The sequence below is a fragment of the Lepisma saccharinum genome, chromosome 7 (assembly GCF_977018435.1).
Source record: "Lepisma saccharinum chromosome 7, izLepSacc3.1, whole genome shotgun sequence".
NCBI classification, from domain to species: Eukaryota; Metazoa; Arthropoda; class Insecta; order Zygentoma; family Lepismatidae; genus Lepisma; species Lepisma saccharinum.
Window position 1 is genome coordinate 74,998,985 of NC_139235.1, and position 20,605 is coordinate 75,019,589.

The window sequence follows — 20,605 nt, forward strand, 5'->3', positions numbered from 1 at the left end:
TACATCTTTTCATGGGAAATGGCACAAAAGGCATTCACTTTGGGAGAATCGCATTCGTGTTCCACAAATTCATGGGAGTTAGAAGTTCCCCAAATCCTTACATTGTGTTGATTCACTTTCCCTGAAAGGTGAAAAGTTGCTTCATCACTGTAAATTAACCTCATGAGACCCCATCAGTTTCCATTAATGCGAGGAAATCAGCACATAAGGACGTGTGCAAAGCATAATCAGTGTCTTTTAAGGCTTGAACTAGTTGCAAGCGGTAGGGTTTCATTTGTAAACGTTTCCGCAGAACCCGCCACACAGTTTTCTGTGGAAGTTGAAGTTCTCTCGCTCCCTGGTAGGTGGACTTCTGTGGACTCCACACTCGTTCCACTGTCTCTTCCCCAGTCGATGAATGGCCAGTCGATTTTTGTTTAAAGATGCAATCCGAATCTCTGAAATGTTCATACCACTTACGAATGGCCTTACCCGTAGGTGAGGTAAACCAGGGTGGTTTAGTCAGTAGAGTGCCTGTCAGTCACATGGGAGACCTGTGTTCAATTCCGATGATGGGTGATCTAAGGTCAGGCTAGTTCCAGCATTCTGGCGTTTACTCAGTTTCAAATAAATGGGTCCCTTTCTTGAGAGTAAAGCATGCAGGGCATGGTGCTGATCACATCACCTCCAAAAGTAAAGATCGAGAATATGGGGGCCTACCTCCACATCTCCCTATATGTGCCTTCACAGTACGGTGCAATGTACACATTGAACTTTACCTACTGCTTATGTATAAAAGCAATCATTGTCTTATAATTATAATAAGTTGCTTTCTGACTAATCAGGAAACTGGTGATTCATGAAGAGAAAAACATGAATGCCCAGTCCAGAACTCGACCCTAGAACATTTGATTACGAGACCCTGACTCAACGCACTTGGCCAGGTGCAAGCAATCATTCTTATCAAATACAAGAAAATAAGAAGAGGCAGGCTACCATATTGGGGTTTTGTGTGCAATTACTTCCCCAACTGAGATTCCACTGGTTTTTTTTTCGTGAGGAGTTCCCCATCTAGATTACACGTGCTGCTTCCGTATGAACTACATGTGGAGAAGCATGTAATTAAATCATTACATGCAATAGCCTATTAAGGGATTAAAATAATGAATTTAATATGAACAATTTAAGAAGATAAGGTTTCAAATGTGTTTTCAAGGTAACCCCCCCAAGTACAGTCATGGACACTTCTGGGTTGTAATAATCTCAAGTTCCAATGGGATTGTTGCAACCCAGAAGTGTCTGTGACTACAATTCATATTGCATCTATTGGCCAAATGAAACAGCACGAGGACAAAATTTCCAACATCCCCTGTGACAATTAATGTGCTTATTTTGAATGTAACTGTAATTCTGAGAACTTGAAGTCATTTCGAAGCCAACAGTTTCCATGGCAGAGATATCACACTCGATTTGACGAGAGTTACCGTCTGGCCGGGCGCACAAGGGACGGAAAAACGCACTACGTGTCCAGTATTTGTAATCTCTCTTGAATGAGTTGTATTCATGTCTATCAAAACCTTTTTTTATGCTTCTGTTTACACAACTTGGAGAACAAAATTCAGCTGAGCTTCAAAGTTCGCATAACGGGGTTGAGACAACTGAAGGTTAAGTGGGAATGATTAAAAGCTATTGCAGAGTTCGATCAACTGCTTGTGTATCTTGTCAAGTGGACAGGCCTTTGCCAAGGACTGCAGACGAGAGAGGGGTTAAGGAATTACGGGAGGCAGAAGGGAGCTATGAAGACTAGTTAAAGTGATTTGGCAGGTCAATAACCCTGCCTTGTGGAGTTAAGTGAACGACTTGGCATTTTCATCTGTGCTTGAATGCAAACTGTCTATAATTTCTTGGACCAACATGGGTCTCTTTATGGTTATCGATTTACATTTTGTAGATAAAAGGAAAGGTAAACTGCTTAATCCAATAGTCTGTTGGTCTTTTTGTAAGTTCAATATTTATCGTTCGTTTGAATTTACTAACCGCTTTTGAAATACAGCGTTATATTTATTTTTTCAATCCCCCCCCATCTCTTTACTGATTCTCCCGCATTGTAGCCAGCTTAACACAATGCCAGGTGTCTGAGGTCTGAATCCTGGGTAAGTATGAACATTTGGTTGTGTTTGTTCCTTCATCTATTTTCAGTTTGTCTTTCATCGCCATTGTCATCCTGCGTTGAGTCGTCGTCTCACGAGATTTCCGACCGAAGCGTCACGCATGCTCAGCGACTTGGCTCCTTCAGTCTATATGAAATCATTCACCGCGCATGCGCGAAAAACAGACTCAGGCGAAACGTGCAGCTAGTCGTGTCGCTTCGGTTCGAAAGGTTGCATTTGTTTCTTAAGGTTTGTTTCCAAAAATCGAATCGCTTCGGTCTGAAAACTCCCGGGCGTTCTTTATCAGTATTTCTAAAAAGTCATCCTCATCGTTGCGATTAGTCAAACAAGGCAGAAAAGCTACGCAAAATAAGAAAAGTACAAAAATATTTCTCTGCCTTTAATAGGTGGTCTTCGATCTGTCCACCGTCTTTGAAACAAACAACTTCTCTGGACACATCTACACTCCAACATGTAGCTACGCTCCCTTAAGACTGACATCACTTGGTTCCAACTTAATTTACAATGGAGAAATCACGACACTGTAATATATACAGATTTGAGGTCCGTGACTGTAATTTTCGACGTGCACGAACAACCCATTCCATCGAAAAAACTTGTTTTCAACTTTAACGTCTACATCATCATCGAAAATAATTGAATATCATGACTGCGCCCATGTCATGCACGTACAGCTGTAGACTTGGTTCCCAATGTACTGTATGTGATTTCGTTCGTTGATTCCATGTTAATGAGAGGTGGGAAATACCTTATGTACTGACCATATAAATTACACTTTCCGCTTGTGCATAATGCGGTTAAATATTGTGCTGTCGCTATGGGATATTCTACCAAGCAAATCGACCAAGGTCAAGTATGAATATACCAGGAACCGATTCTGTGTTCAGCACTTTTATATGCTGTGGAACGTGAATTTTCTTGGCGCCAAGATATGTGATAAGCGAAATTACCACCTGACATTGCTGCTGAAATATAGGCTATCAAGGGCGGATTAAATGGAAATATGTCCCCTTTTCGAGACATCTAAAACTTACAAATCGTCAATTAGCGTATTTCTTCTAATTCAAGACGCCACCGACCTTAAATATTGCTTCAGCTTGTGAGAGAAACTTTTTTCCTCTCAATTTAAGGCTCGCAGATGTACAGTCAATGAATAAAAATAGAACACCTAGCCTAAAATATTTGCTTCCCTGTTATGTGTGTTGCCTAATACGGCGAAGCCCGAACTTACCATTAAGGTTCGCTCAACACCTTAGGAAGAATTCACACCGAAGCGACAGGCGACACGTGTCGCTTGAGGATTTTACCGATCGAACGCAGGCTTGTGCGGATGCTGCTACTGTGTGAAACGTTGTCGGTGATTGGCTCGTTCCCAATCGACACGTACCGCTTGTCGCTTCGGTGTGAATTCTCCCTTAGAGGTAGGCAACACACAACGCCATGCAAGGAAACGAATATTTCAGTGTGTGTATATATGTATATACTCTATTCCGGGAATATCTGGAGCAAGCGAAAAAGAAACAAGTCTCTGCACAAGTAGTGACCCGAGAGGGCTCGACCAATGAACGCGTGGGAGAGAAAGTGAGTGCATGAAGAGGAAAATGCGGCTGTTAGGAGCAGCGCGCACTGCTTCGCTCCGCCTTCTCTACCTATGTGCGAGGCTTTGCTCCACAGATTCCCTGGACAGAGCATGTGTCCCATTTTTATTTCCGTGACTGAACATACCGGTACTTGGTACTTTATTAGAACAATACCGTATAATATTACATTTACGTTGTAACATTAACCATTGACAATAAGAAAATTTTGTTAAGGTTGATAATTATCAATATCAAAATGTAGCTAATTTTTTTTAGAAAAACCTTAATTATTGAAATTGGCAAATACTCAAGTTTTATATTAGACTAATGTAATATATTTATACCATGGTGCGAAATCATTTAAGACTGGTGGGGGGATAAAGATCTTAATCAACAAACCCCCTCCCCCACAAACATACATATTTATAATGTTATTCAAAGTAAAAATAAATTACTAAGTTAAAAATATATTATTGTTATTATTAATTACTCAAAAAGAAATAAATTTGTTACTTTTTTATATATCATATTATAAAGTAGCAAATTAATTCCTAACTGGTTAAAGATAAATTATGAAATAGTTGAATGCTTTATTATGTGTAAGTTTTTATTTAGTTTTTGCTTTATGTTAATATAAATCAATTATTATTGATATTGTTTTGCATTCTTGTTTTACTCTTATTGTGCGTATTGATGTAGATTTGTTAATAATGTCTTGAGAGAGGAAAAGCATTGAACACTCACAACTACAATAATCTGTGTATGTTTTCGATATTATCCTCAGTACAGTATATTTGAAATTAAATGTAATTGCTTATCTTTTGTTTGTTGTGACAAAAAATCTCGCCCCCCCGAAAATTTTTGGTGGGGGGGATTTTTGAGGCCAAGATTTTTGGTGAGGGTGAAGTACCCCCAGGATTTCGCACCCTGATTTATATATATAATTGGATTTAAGACCATCGAATCCAAAGCGCACCTAAATTTTCAACATACGAAATCCGAAACAAAGATGCGCCTTAGTATCGAAGAAATATGACAATATAAGAGTAAACTAAACAGTGTATATTATCAGGGTTATTACTCCCGGCACTGTGGTTGCATAGATTAAAAATAAATTAAAATTTTTCGAGTATTATTAGGGCCTGAAGCTGGGTCAAATGTGAGAGATTTTTTGTATTTATTTACATACTAGCTGATTGCCCGGGATTTATTTGCAATCTTGTATTAGACAGAAAAATAATGAATTCTAACTATAGTGTAATTTAACTAATTTTAAATGTGATCGTGAATGTCACCAATTAGTTTAGCGACTCCGAAAACTATGGATTCGACACTAATCTAGGCAGTGGCGTATCCTGGATTTTCATAAAGAGCATGCTGTACACAAATTTTTTAAAACATATATATTATGTAATGGGGGATAGCATTATACGTATTCAATAGTTGACAATTTGCACATTAACATTACTAAATATTGCATAACGTATAAAGTTATGAAATATGGATAATAAAGTTCAAAACTCACCAGGTTTGATGTCTGATGTGGAAGTCTTCATAAAATTATAAAATCACTTGATATTTATAAACTTTTTTTTTACATTGGAGATTCACAATTTAGGTTTGTTTGGCTTATGCAAATAACATTATAGTCGAGGCCTAAATTACAATCAGATATTCAGGAACAAAAGACCAGACTTAATTAAAATAATTTAAATGTAAATTCTGGTCTTCTGTTTTGAGTGGTAAATTCCCTTATAACATCTTCGTAAAATGATGGCAATGCTTTAATTTTCAGAAGCAGCTCTTTTTCAATGGATAATATACCAAGCGCACTTAATCTTTCTTGGGTTGCTCTAATATAATTATTAATTCTTCTTAATGCTGAAAAAGATCGTTACACTGATGCAGTTGAAGCTGGTATTGACAAAATGAGTGAAGCCAACTTGTAAGTTTCACTCATAATGTTATGAATATTGTTCGTGTTCATATATGGTACTAGTTCATATACAGGTGTATTTTCAAACTCGGGGGAAGAATAGAGAGCAATCAACTCATTCTTTAGCTTTACAGAGTCAAATAATAATAATAATCCTGTATCACACCTTCTGTTTCATTTTCCGTCACTTTTTAAAAATATTTGGGGAAAATACTGCACTAAGCCATGTGGAACTTTCGTTTATTTTTATTTCTGGGCCTCTTTCAAACTTGAAACTAAATGTGCATTGCACTGCACCTCCTAGGGAAAAAATCAATCGCTGCCACCTCTTTGTTCAACGAAACAACAAGCATCCTCTTCTCTGTAGCTGTCACCTCACAGCATGCAGCCAACGCGATATTCACGCATTGTGAAGGGAAAGAAGCGGAAAGGGCGACCGGAGAAGCACGGGAAACCTTCCTGCGCTGATGCGGTACATCGGACAGCTTGCTCTGCCACGACATTAATGAGCATTTCTACATTCTAATTTCTTCATATAGGAGAAGTATTTATTTTACACGAGAGCGCTCAACTAAGCTTATATTACATTTCTTGGATCTGAAGTGAAAGAAAGTAATAATTATTTTCCCACAATTGACGCATGCGCCCAGAATACGCCTCTGAATCTAGGTCATTTCTGCCATTTTATTTTTCACTCCCCATGCCGATAGATGATGAACTTGGAGTTGAACCGCATTAGAAGTGTCACGAAAACTATGGATTCCATTCGCAACACAGCCTGAATGTTAGACAACCCGAGAAACACTATCGTTGTGCGGATTGCATAGAGTCACGGATGTCTGTTTGGGCAGAATTTAATATCGGTGGTTCTAGATTATATTTACATGTCATCCCTTCTCACCCTTAAGGGTGTCTTACCCCCACAGTATTTATTTCCACGTTGCAAGTGATACGTGTACTAAGTTTGGTTGAAATCGCTCCAGGCGTTCGAGAGTTATTGCTGAACAAACACACACACACATATACACACATGCATTCATTTTTATATGTAGAGAGGAGATATTTTGTGCTGGCCAAAGCTATTCGCCAAATACCGTGCATTGACAAACGAGGAAGGACATTGTTACTTGTATTTATTTTCTACACAGAATAATAATATGCAGAAACAGTTGTGGTATATACACAGATAAGGGTATACCCTAATCTGTGGTGTATATATCATTCTTATAAAATTGAATGAGATTGCATTACATATAAAATTTAAGAGTAAATTGTTATTATTTGAAAAAAAAAAAAACTAACCAGAAATTTAAGACGTTGTGATGTGTACATACAAACACAACATTAGGCCTATGTAATTTTTTTACCATTTGAAATATCTATTGTATCTTTGGAAACATATGGAAAGATGAAAACGCGCTTTAAAATTATTAGGAACACATGATATGCTATAATTCGGAACTCTTTAGCCATTTTGGGAAAGGATTTTACTATCTCTTCTAGTGTTATTCAAAAGAAATTCTACAAAACTCAAATTCATTTGGCATTTGTCATTTTAGCGTCACTTTTATGCCACTTTTGGCTAATCGCGACGATGATAAGAGGATATACGTGAAATTGATAAGGGACGCTCGCAACGAACACCCATACCCAGGTCGAAAACACAAATTAGGTTTGTTACGGTACACAATTAATGATATATAATTATGAACCCCAGTCTACCCGAATGTCACTGACGGCATGGACAGGCGTCGTGGAATGACAGAAATTTTGGTATTCGGGGAAAACAACGGTCAGAGGGAGTCGCATGTCGCAGCATGTACGGTCTAAGACGTATTTGTTGTGTAATGCCTTGTTACGAAGTTGCCCTTCCGTTTTCTCACGTAATTTACAGCAATTTGCAGCGAAAACATCCTTTTCCTTCGGTGGGAAGAGGAGCTGACTGTCTCACAGAGAACGGTGTTCGTTCTTCACGACACGCGAAACTTACAGCATACTCCATCTGATTCTGCCGCGGGTTCCATTACGACTGCAGGGGGTTTGCCCAGAATTGTTCATCTGAGGGGGTATAAGTTCGTATTTAGAGGAGCGAAGGTTAAATTTAGATCCAAAATTACTAACTCTCTAGCCTTCTCAAACCCGAAGGTTTATGACTGCAGCAACACAAGCCTTCCATCTGTCCCTCTCCTGGGCAAGATCAATCCTTATCGATTTCCATAACGTTATCCCTCCATTTTCTTCTTGGCCTTCCTACTGGTCTCTTACCACCAGGTTTCCCAACAAGAATCCTGTAAACTCTCTTTCTTCTCCCATTCGTGCCACATGGCCTGCCCACCTAAGTCTTCTTAATTTAAACATTCTACTAATATCTGGAGATGAATACAAATTATGTAGTTCTAAATTATGTAACCCTCTCCACTCACCTGTCTCCTCATCCCCTTTTAGATCCAAATATTTTTCTAAGGATTTTATTTTCATATGTTCCTCTTTCAATTTAAGGGACCAAGTTTCGTAGGCAAAATTACTGTTTTGTATATTTTAACTTTTAGTTTTTTAGATATATACGAGAAGATAGAAGTTTATGAAGAGAAAAGTAACACGCATTTCCCGAATTAAATCTGCTTTTTATTTCCTCTTTAATATCATTTTCATTTGTTACTCTTACTCCTAAGTAATTGAATTTTGAAACTGATTGAAAAAAGTTATCAATAATTAAATTTTGATTATTGTCTAACACTTGGTTTCGGCCTGTAAGCATATTTTTAGTTTTCTCTTTGCTAGCTTCCAAACCTATATCTTTAGCTGCTTTGAAATTTAGAAACACCGGAACAATGACGGATTATTTCCACTGTTGAGGGATTTCTTCTTTATTCCATATTAAACATTAATTTATGAATTGGACATATTATGACTTCCGACCATATTTAATTAAAATGACCAAAAGATAAATTGGCCATTTTGAAAAATTGTAGGGTGTGTGAATAAATCACTTCGCCAGCGAAGCCGTTTTCGAAAAACCACTATGATATTCCAAATTCAGAAAAAAATAAATCTCAGAATTCCTTTCAGAGCAGTGTTTCTCACCGCCGGGCCGGAAACATCGCAAATATGAGGATGAGTGATGATGTGATGGAAATGACGAAGGAACTCTCACAAAGAACACCCATGCCCAGGCCAGGATTCGAACCCATTGATGCATTTCGAGTTTTGTGTTACGTCCTTACAAACAGTGGCGGCTCGTGGGGTCTGCAAGGAGTAGGGCACATTCAAAATATAGGTTATATCTTAGAACTAATGGAAGTCATACCAGCGGCTTGTAATATATATGAAATTAAAATTATGTAATACTTTAGAAAAGGTTACCTTGTTATTTCATTTCTTGTATATCACGAAAAAAAGGGAGGAATTGGCTATTTTTTTTGTTGTATGTTCTGCTCTGTTTTTTCTTTGAACACTTGATTTAGGCAGAGCTGTGGTTTTGACGGATCTAATTCTTTGGACAGCAGTCGGTCTTGGTGATTTAAAATTTGACATTGTAGTATCTCACCTGATTCATTTCAAGCGCACCGTAACACGTCAGTAAAGAACTCATAACACCAGTTTATGAAAACTCTTCAAAGCACATCGAACCTCGACAAGACTTCCCCACCTCCTTCTTCCAAAGTTCCTTTTGTTCGGTAAGGTACGGTAAATGGACCCAGCCACCATCTAGCGGGAAAACTAAAAACAACCCCCCTTCCCCAAGTGTGGGTTCTGAGTCTCAGCGATATTGACCATTCGCAATGGAGCCCATTAGTGGTGACGTCACAAGCAGGCGACGAGCTGGAACTGAGTCTACACAACGAGAAAGCGTGTTTTCTTCCTATCCAATTCAATGCTATTTTCCTTCGGAAGGGGTAGCTTTAATTATTGCGACAGCAGTTATGAAACAAAATTATGATGAGTATCGTACATCAATGTAAAGATGAGATTTCGGAGAATACGTCTATATATCACACCTACCTTACAGAGAATAAGGTAAAGAATAACCGGAGTAAGAAAATCATGCATTTTCATAACATTCCAGTTCCGAGCACAGCCGAAGTCGACCCGAAGCTCACCCGATCTCAAGTCGGCCACGCTGCCGCTATGGATGATGGGAAACCAGAAGCCTCAGGCGATTGAACCGACGGCGCCCATTGGCTGAGATTTCTTTTGGAGCATTCGCTTTACTCGATTTCCTACTCCATTGATTCTTTACATTCTCATCTTTAAGGTATATGTTATATATAGACGTATTCTCCGAAATCTCATCTTTACATTGATGTACGATGCACATCACAATTTTGTTTCGTAACTGCTGTCACAATAATGAAAGCTACCCCTTCCGAAGGAAAATAGCATTGAATTGGATAGGAAGAAAAGCACGTGTTTATTTGATTAGAGACAGTCCCAGCGCGTCGTCTGCTGTAACGTCACACTATTGAACTCATAGCCGACGATCGTCTGCTACGATTGAACTCCATGAAAACACCCTTACACGCCCGGACCTCCCCCACAGCTCAGAATGTAGGAATGATGTTAAAGCAGTGAGGCAGCAAGTCCACAGCCAGAATGTGAGCCTTTCTATGTTGCCAAGTTTCGTCCAACCCACTGTAGCCGTCTTCTTCGCTCCTTTAAAGAGTGCGTGTGGCGAAGTAAATAAAATACAAGTTGTAGTTCTTTTTAGATACATAAAAGATGGAGGGGCACGTGACCGTGTGATATAAGGGTAGCCTGCTTACAAAGCTTTTAGATGAAAAGACAATCACTAACAAAAACCCAAGACTTGAATATTGTTTGCGTTACAAGAACTGAACTCAAGATATGATGTGGGTTAGGGAAACAAGGTTAGTAGGAATCAAAATGTGCATGAGATCTTGAATCACTACAATACCTCAACAAAAGCTACTAAACTATGTTTTTTTCCCTCGGATTTGTTCCGGTGCTTAACCGTAACTTCACATTCTCATGCTGTTATTGCAGTAAACTGATAGTTAAGGCATTTTCTGGCGATGAAATAAGCAGGCACTGTAAACGGTAAAACACATTAAATGCTTGCGTTGTGTGTATGTACGAGGGTTTTGATTGATTGATTTCATTTATTTTACCTGGCATCGTATCGCGTTATGCTAACCACTCCGCCACGGAGGTCGGCTATTATCTGTAACATGATACTAGGAGAGAAGGTAGGCTTATGCTCACCACAATCCTGCCTAGAGCTCCAAAATATTAAGCTAAGGTGCTATCACTCTACTTTCCATTTTTCTAGATTTATCCCGATACTGAAACATTTTTAAAATAATTAATTTTAATTCAATCTATAACGATTTTTCTCTTTATTTTTAATTAGCACGAGGATGACTTACACAATCCTTCACTCAACTGAAAGTTAATTTGTTTTTCCACACGCACCACTCTCTGAAGGGAGATTCACCCTTGTCACACCCCTGTGTTTTATCTACAAAGCAGGAGAACGCTAAAAAATTAGTGATTCTACCTAGTAGCGACTATTACGGGGGAAGGGGGGGGTAGTTGCCCCGCACTATGGCCTCGCATTCTAGGTTAGACAGACTTTTTTCACTAATTCCAAATTTTAAATTGAAATGTCGACACGATCTTGTTTTGAAGTGTGAGCAACTTTGGCGCCCATTTCGCGGACACTTTTCTCATCTTCAAGTCTTCAGTCAACATCGAATGTACATGGTGGCAAGGAAAAGTGAAGAGTCCTTGTGCATATTGACCAAACGGGTGTGGTCGCAGTGCGCTGTGCCATAGCCCGCTACGATCCTTCATTCGGAAAGCCCATTGTGTCCACTGTTCAGACAGTTTCAATTTTCTGTCTGACATCACTTGTTCTAATTTGTTAACCTTTTCTGGAGTTCGGACAGTTCTGGGTGCTGATGAAGATGGCTCATCTTAAATGGGGTCCCGGGTTCGAATCCCTGCCTTGACGTTCCTTCATCGATTCATCATATCATCACCCATCCTCATCTACCAAAAGGGGCAGAAATAAAGTAAAATAAACCAAACCGATCCTGAAACAGTTTTTCCTCAACCTACATGGTCACCTTGTGTGGTATTCTAGACACCCCTCGCATAATTTACAATGCAGTGTTGTTTACCGTTATAAACATTATCGACTCAATGTTGTACACTACATGTTACGTGATAATTTCTTTCCGCTCGACGATATTGAAGCAATTTGCTTTGATACAATGGAAGCAAGAACAGAACCAGTTGTCCAAGGTCTTCTTCTCTCCACAAAACAAACCGAGTGACCTTCGGGTGATGCAGAAATTCCTCCACTCCACTATAAGTCGTTTATCTTGCCAATGATCCGCGTGCCTTTAGTTGCTTGTCTATTTTTGGATTTGTGCACTTCCTATATTACAGGCTTGGAGATTTTTAAATCCTTACTGTATTTTTTTTTCGAGCTGAGGGTAAGGTATTCTCTCCTTCTCCCCCCCTCCAAGCATACAAGTTTGATTTATCCGAGTACATGTAGTTTCACGCGTCAAGTTAAGGATATATAGCTTAGATTTAAGAGCTTTAAGTGATACACGGAAATAATTTGGTCCGCCGGATGACAAATAAGAAGAAATACGACGTTCCGGACGGAAAATTTTCGCCACTTACCGACAAAAAGTGAAATTTTCGGGACAAGAATTGCTTAGGGTTTCCTGACACTGAATATCTCAAATTCTTCACCCTATTTCCCCTTCAAGTCGTTCACAGTTCTGGAGTGAAAACTGGCATTTCCAAGACATTCCAGAAACTTACAGCGGGAAAAAACTAAAGTTAAACACTTTTTACATTGTTATTCGAAATTTCCCTACTGTTCAGAATCTAGAAAAATTCAAGAAATCCTTTCCTGAAGTCGGGTTTGAGACAGGATTATTTTTTCGATCCCGGTACCGACATTTCCGCAAATGTTTGTGCACACCCTTTAGTTTCTCTCTCTTCTTTTTTGTCACTAATACGAGGGAGTGTCAAATGAAAAACCTTGAAAGTCTGACAAAAGTTACATGACAGACTAAACAGCTGAAATTTGCATTAGGTATCGACTGTTATTTACAAAAGGACCTCAAGGCTGTCAACACCGTTTTTGTCATTTTAATAAAGATGGCGCCTCCTGCATGCACATGCACCAAAGAAGAGCAGTGGTTTCTTGCCCTATTCAAGCCTAAAACTTGTAGGCATTCTACGGCAAATGAAAATTCAATGTGTCTGTGCATGCTTACCTCGCCAGCAAGTTTACAAATAGAGGAGGAAGTTCGACAATGACCTTAGTCCACACGCAGATGGGTGGAAATACCTTCGAGGTGGCGCATAAGTGACTGCACATAGATTTCAAATATTCTTCTTGAGGTATACAGGCACTAACTCAGGCTTGAAAATATATGTGGATCAGCAATGGGTCTATGCTAAAATGCAGCAAACGTATGCAACTATGCATGCAGAAATCTACTAGGAAAGAAACAAATTAAGGTTGTCATGTGACTGCCCCTCGTACGTAAGGGCTTATCCCTCTTACAATATGGCAAAGCTAGCGTTACCTCAATCTCTTAATGTGGAATTTAAAACATCCTCGGTGGAATTCGCTCTTTCAATTACCCCTACCATGTTCTCTTGGGGGGGGGGATATATGCAAAGGTTACGATATAACAGAGGGAGACAAAATTAGAAGGCTGCTGTTCCGGTTCTTCTGCTTTGTATTCATGTCTTGTTGCTTCAGGGTCCGATTTACCCGTTAGGCTTAATGACATTAGAAGCAAGACAACGGAAGCTGGCCCCAATTCTTTATATGGTTCTCGCTCATTCTAAATTGAACATTGGACTGATAAGTCTTATCAGCTGAGGACAAAAATAAAGCACTTGTTTATTGTCTCAATGTAGCCAACAATACCCGATTTCTAGGCACGAGAAGTTGCTGAAATAAGTTTACACGAAACACCATGGGCGTTGACAGGTTTTTATTTTATTTTTAAGGGGGTTCAGTTCAGGCCATTGATTATACTTGAATAGTAGAAATAATAACAATTATCATGGTTATGATTATTATTATAAACAAATGAAACCACTATTTTATTACAAATATTATTATTATTAGGCCTAAAGTAAAAGTAAAGTTTCCCGTGCATATAGCACTATGCCCATGAAGGCACATTTAGGGGATGTTGGGGTGTGGCCCCACACATTCTCGATCTCCGCCATTTTGGAGGTGATGTGATCAGCACCACGCATCGGCCGCCTTTACCCCCCCCCCCCCGGTACTCATTGATTTGAGCCTGGGTGAGCCCCAGAGCCGCTTTATGCGGTGACAAGGCCGAAACAATGATATGAAGATACGAAATCAACATCCGTGCAATCCAAGTGAACCTATGTAAGAGAACATTTCATATTATACCTATACGAGTACTTGACAACTGCCAAAGAAGAAAATAGCATAATTTATAACAAAATACCAATGCAGGATTTCTTACGAGGGGTAGCACATAACCTAAAGTTGGAATGCATGTAAAGTGACGATATCAAAGATAAATATATTGATTTTACAATTTACATATGAATTATTTATATCAATTATTTATCATTTGCTTTTGCTTTCTGTTTGTCATTTCTACTTTCGCATTTTTTCCATTTTTTTTCACTTTGGCCATTTTTTCAGTTTGCCACTTCTGCAAATTTTACTTTTGCCATTTTTTTCTTTTTGCCATTTTTTCCCTTTGCCATTTTTACTTTTGCCATTTTTTCCGTTTGCCATTTTTACTTTTGCAACTTTTTTTCCTTTGCCATTTTTACTTTTGCAATTTTTTCCGTTTGCCATTTTTACTTTTGCTATTTTTTCCGTTTGCCATTTTTCCGTTTGCCATTTTTACTTTTGCCATTTTTTCCCTTTGCCATTTCTACTTTTGCCATTTTTACTTTTGCCATTTTTACCGTTTGCCATTTTTTTCTTTTTGCCATTTTTCCCTTAACCATTTTTTCCCTTTGCCATTTTTTCCCTTTGCCATTTTTACTTTTGCCATTTTTTCCGTTTGCCATTTTTACTTTTGCCATTTTTCTTTTTGCCATTTTTTCCCTTTGCCATTTTTACTTTTGCCATTTTTTCGTTTTGCCATTTTTTCTTTTTGCCATTTTTTCCGTTTGCCATTTTTTTCCTTTGCCATTTTTACTTTTGCCATTTTTTCTTTTTGCCATTTTTTCCGTTTGCCATTTTTACTTTTGCCATTTTTTTCTTTTTGCCATATTTTCCGTTTGCCATTTTTTCCCTTTGCCATTTTTTCCGTTTGCCATTTTTTCCGTTTGCCATTTTTTCCCTTTGCCATTTTTTCCCTTTGCCATTTTTACTTTTGCCATTTTTTCCGTTTGCCATTTTTACTTTTGCCATTTTTTCCCTTTGCCATTTTTACTTTTGCCATTTTTTCTTTTTGCCATTTTTTCCGTTTGCCATTATTTCCGTTTGCCATTTTTACTTTTGCCATTTTTTCCCTTTGCCATTTTTACTTATGCCATTTTTTTCTTTTTGCCATATTTTCCGTTTGCCATTTTTTCCCTTTGCCATATTTTCCGTTTGCCATTTTTTCCCTTTGCCATTTTTTCCCTTTGCCATTTTTACTTTTGCCATTTTTTCCGTTTGCCATTTTTACTTTTGCCATTTTTTCCCTTTGCCATTTTTACTTTTGCCATTTTTTCTTTTTGCCATATTTTCCGTTTGCCATTTTTTCCCTTTGCCATTTTTACTTTTGCCATTTTTTCCGTTTGCCATTTTTACTTTTGCCATTTTTTCCCTTTGCCATTTTTACTTTTGCCATTTTTTCTTTTTGCCATATTTTCCGTTTGCCATTTTTTCCCTTTGCCATTTTTACTTTTGCCATTTTTTCCGTTTGCCATTTTTACTTTTGGCATTCTTTCTTTTTGCCATTTTTTCCGTTTGCCATTTTTTCTTTGCCATTTTTACTTTTGCCATTTTTTCTTTTTGCCATTTTTTCCGTTTGCCATTTCTTCCCTTTGCCATTTTTACTTATGCCATATTTTCCGTTCGCCATTTTTTCCCTTTGCCATTTTTTTCTTTGACATTTTTACTTTTGCCATTTTTTCCCCTTGCCATTTTTACTTTTGCCATTTTTCCTTTTTGCCATTTTTTCCCCTTTGCCATTTTTACTTTTGCCATTTTTTCTTTTTGCCATTTTTTCCGTTGCCATTTTTTCCCTTGCCATTTTTACCGGACACCTTAGATCACCAACCCCGGGTCTCCCGCATGGCAGTCAGGCACCATACCGACTAATTATTATTATTATATTCTTTAGAAGAGTTTAGAACTCGATTCACCAGATGAATGAATATTCAACACAACTGTTTTCCTTATTTTTTGACATTTCATACATTTAGTGTACTGAAATGCATAGGTTCTTAACTTTACGCACCTCATCCAAGAAAATAGCTTTAAAAGTTAAGGGAAATTTTCTCATAAACTTTGTTGGATGATTTGGTTTATTCTGGTACTTCGCTTTTCTACTACTTTGCGAAGATGAGGATGAGGGATGATACGGTGAAGTTGATGAAGGTAGGCGTGCGCAGATCCTCTGATTAAGGAGGGCAAAAGCCTTGATGAAAGTTCAGTCGGAGAATGAAAAACCTCATTCCATCTCACTTTTTTATTGATTGATGGGTACTAAACAGAGGCGTATATAGTGTGTGTCCGGACCCACTGAAAATCATTCTATTAGAAAAAACGTTTACTGTTCCTCTCCCCCTTTATTTCCCTTCTCTGTGGTTCAGACTAATTTACATATAAACATGATTTCGTACAGCAGATTCTAAACAACTACACATAATTTATTCATTTCCAGTGTGTGACCATTTTATTCTGCGACCTCATAGGTTTTGAATAATTGATTGATTGATTTAGTTTATTTTACTTCGCGTTTTGTGCCTCTTGGCTAATATGCTAAGATGGGGATGAGTGATGAAATTGAATGGACATTCACAAACAACCAAGCCCGAGCGGGATTCGAACCCGGACCCTTGGCGTCGGCGACCACATAGGTGTAACACAACTAGGCTAACGAATAAAATGCACGAGTCTTAATAATAAGTAACTTGCTGGAGAACGAAATCAGATTGTCGAACTACATAGGAAATAAACCCGCCGTAGTTGTTTGGAATTTTCGTCGGTTTGAAAATACTTTATTTTTTTTAAAGAGGATAATGCTATTTAATAACGGATTTCTCTACACTAAATTGCTAAATTATAGTATTAGGAGGGGCAACTGCCCCCTTGCCCCCCCCCCTCCTCGTGCGCGCGCCCATGGATGAAAGAACAACCATGCCGGGATTCGCACCGGTAACCTCTGGCGTCGTAGCGCGCTGTGCTGTCTGTCACGGAAGTCAGCATATAAACTTTATGTTGTGTGACATCTCACATAAAACCCTATTTTTTGTAATTTTGAGAACTATGGAGCCATTTATTATGAGGAGTAAATGGTAGAATATGATACTTGTAATATAACCTGGTTCTTACATTTTACACTGAATTTTTTCGATGTAAACGCAATTTTTAGTTTGATTCTGTTCGGATACTAATTAACTGAAATTTAAATAAAAATAACAAGCTTCCTGCTTTTTGTAACTTGAAATGAACGAAGCCAATTTCCAGGGGGTAGGGATCAACGGTTTGACCCCCACCCTCTAGTTCTAAAAACGTCTTCAAAAGGCATGATGGTATGCACTGAAAATCAAAGAACACCACAGCAAGGCACTCCCCTCTCCAAAAATGTATACCCCCCTAAAAAAATCTTCAATTTGAGGTTATCACGTTCCTGCGACGACCTATAGGCTACCAGTTTTAATTGTAAATCCCGGTTCACTATAATAATTAACGCAAGTTACTGTAACTGAAACATATATTTTCTGTAATTTTATTACCACATTAAACAATGAATATATCACTACATTTATTACAGTGGTCAGGGCCGCAGGGGCGTACTAGCCCGTAGGGCAATAGAGAATTGCCTCTGGGCTGGTCTTTAGCCAATGATATCACTTAGGGTCCCCTTATACTCGACGCCACTAAGAATAGAAACAACATTTCGAATTAAAGCTCGGAAATAAAGTAAAAGCGCAACATACAAAAATAACTACCGATTTGGAATAACTTCAAATCCTGACCTGTGCACGGTACTGAACGTCCATATTACATTATAATAGTAAAAAAACACGCTGTAGAATTCACTTTGAACTTTGAATATTTCAGTTAATTTAACAATGGTGGAAATATGTAGCACTGACAAGATCTTGAACAGGCACCCACTTCTGTCTTATGGCAGTGGATCTGTTTGAGTATGAAGATGCACAGGAGATTATTCATAGTTATGTAGTTAATTCTACATTCAGATTGGATCTCACGTTCTATCATATACAGTGGAACTTCGATTTTACGATTTTCAAGGGACCAAGGTGAAAAACTTAAAATACATGAAAATATAAGATCCGGAAACGTAAAATCGGGGTTCCACTGCATATATTAGTCAATAATTTATACACGGTTCCTTTTTATTCTTGAGACGGTTACTTGGAATTCCATTAATCTTACATCCTGTGATTTCTGTAAGTTTATCAGCGTCTGATAAAAATGTTATTTTTAATCAAAGTTCCTTACGTCGTCATTTCTTTATATATATAAAAAAAGAAGGACGCAAACAAGGTTTTTTTAAAAGAATATTATCAACAAATAAACACGCCATATTACCGCCAAAGAACATTACGCCGCATATTTTCATTGTTTAAACTAGTGATGTCAATCTCATTGCTATCTTATCGATATAAAGACTATTTTCGTTGACTTTCTTAAAAAGACTAAATAAAAAAAATGATTGCACGTGATAATGTTTTAATACCTTTGCACATAAAGGGTCACTGCACTGTGCATCTTTATAATTTAGCTAACAGCGATAACGGTTAGGACATTATCCTATAAAGGATATTTACTCTTTACTGCCAGAAATTTGCACATACACATTGCCGGGAAAAATGTTTTATGCATTTGTATGATATACATGTCGCGGTCGCCGTACATCACTTTTACAGTTCGTAGAGTACATCAAGGCGAGCAACTATTCCCAGTAACATATTTCTAGCTAAATCCTTGTTTCGGTACTCGAAAATACACAAAAATAATTGTCATACTTCACTGTTCATCACCTGAAATTAACAACCGTTGTTATTTTATAAATATTTCGTTTCTATTTATTTTGACATTAAATTTCTTCTCGGAACAGCTGTTTATAAATAGGTTACTTGAATCCGTGCTCTATTATCTCTATTTTTACACCATGTTTTTGCCTATTCATGTAATAATAATTAATGGAAATGATGAATTTTATAATAGGTTTGAGTTTTAAGTCTACTTTTAGAACCACTATGTGCCTCCACCGGGTATCGAACCAGGGACTCCTTCATCGAATTATACAATGAATAGGCCAATTAATGTTAATAATAAAAATTATAATCATTATTGTTTGTTCATGTAAGTCACTTAACTTAGTGCATGTGGACCACTCTCAAAATATATTTCTATACATACTTCTTAACCAAGTATTTACTTGTTTTATCTTTTTTTTAAAATTTTATTACGAAATGGGATATTAGGCATACTCAGTAGCGCCAACTACAAAAAAGTGTTGGGAGCTAAGATAGATGTATGTGTAGCCGGTAGGGCGCCTCGTTTGACTTTCCGGGTTCGAGTCTAACAATGTGTCTGTATGGGGAGGCTCTGGGATTCACCCAGCTCTCAATAAATGGGTATCTGGGAGGATACTAAGAGCAACAGGAGCGTGGTGCTCATCACATAACCTCGACAAATTCCGACATTGTGAATGTGTGTGGCCTCCCTCAAGCTCCCATATACCTTCACGATACGTTGCAATGTGTGTGTGCCTCTTTTCAGGATTTTTTGGAGGCATGAGATGACTGCCTGAACCCCCCCCCCCCCCCAAATGCCAACGCATATGGAGGTGATGTAATCCTAAAGATTCTTCCTTGGAGGTATACGCCACTGCAACTTCCTCGATTTTAATTACACTTAACAGTTGGTTGTTTAATAAACACCTGGCAGTCTTGAAATGTAAGTGTTAATTATGGAATGCAAACAGGAGATAACAAGGAAGGGTGATTAACCGTTGCTGGATGTCAACAGCTGCTTTGTTTTCTCGGATTAGATATGACGTGTGTAAGTAAGCACTGACTTTCATGGTAAAGATTTCTAGCGAGTATCTTGTCCACGAATTTCTTAAGGGTCTTCCTCTCCGCACAACAGTTTTGCTACTTTGTGGTCTGACGTCAGACGAGCAATGCCTACGAGGTTAGGTTAGGTTCCATTAGCATAAATACAATGAAAAATTATTATTTAGTTTAAGAGAACTAAACCTATCTAGCCTAACCTGACAACGTAGGCATCTAGCCTTAAATTAAAGAGCTTTCTCCCGTGAGGTCAGAACACAAGGTTGCTCAAGTGTTGTGCGATAAGTGAGAACCATTTCTTAAAGTTAGAGGGACGGGTGTCTTCTGTTTGTATTCAGTGCTAACGATTGTCACTTCTTTCTGTCCCTTCATCGTCTCCTAGAGGCAAATCCCCCCTAGTCATGAAGTCACAGCAACTTTCAACAATTTTGCTTTAACTTTAGTTGAAATAACACACTTTCTACATCTTCAATCATGCTGCAATTCCAGATATATTCCATTATCCTGGCAAAAGGTTAAGAAGGGACTTAGATACCGATAATATTGACGTTTTTAACTTACTATAGCATCACTGACAAAGTTTATCGCATCTTGAACAAAAAAAAGAAGGCGAGCAAGTGCAAGAACTGCTGACTTTTGTTGACTGCTTGCTGCAAGATGGTTCTTTTTTAAAGGTT